Below are 481 nucleotides of genomic sequence, written 5' to 3'. Positions count from 1 at the left end.
GCCACACGCCTTTATACCGCGATTGTAAGCTGCGGAAGTGCGCTCTGATTGGCCGTCGCGCGAGCCGGGCCCCCGCGCCCCCCTCCTAGAGCGTGGGGAAGGGGAGGAGGCGGCTCGCGTCACTGTCAGGAAGCGCGTGTCCTTGTAAACAGCGGCCACGGGCTGGGTGGCTTGGCGAGGCTGCAGGGGGAGGGGCTCAGGGGACCTCGGGGCGCGCGCGAGGAAGGGGATGCTGGGGCGGTCAGAGGCACACGGGGGAGGGGCTCCAGGGAGGACAATGATACCCCTGGAGTAGGCGATGAGGGACACGAGGAACTAGTACAGAGCAAGTGTGTGTGTGTGTGTGTGTGTGTGTGTGTGTGTGTGTGTACTTGTGTGTGCAGGAGGGGGGTGGTCCCAGGTTATACACAGAAAGGCTTGAGAAACCCAGAGTATCCGAGAGGGATTGGAGGGCTGAGAAGACACTGGAAGACCCCATAAA

This window comes from Pteropus alecto, unplaced genomic scaffold (genome assembly GCF_000325575.1).
Source record: "Pteropus alecto unplaced genomic scaffold, ASM32557v1 scaffold388, whole genome shotgun sequence".
Taxonomy (NCBI): domain Eukaryota; kingdom Metazoa; phylum Chordata; class Mammalia; order Chiroptera; family Pteropodidae; genus Pteropus; species Pteropus alecto.
This window is presented reverse-complemented; position numbering follows the sequence as displayed.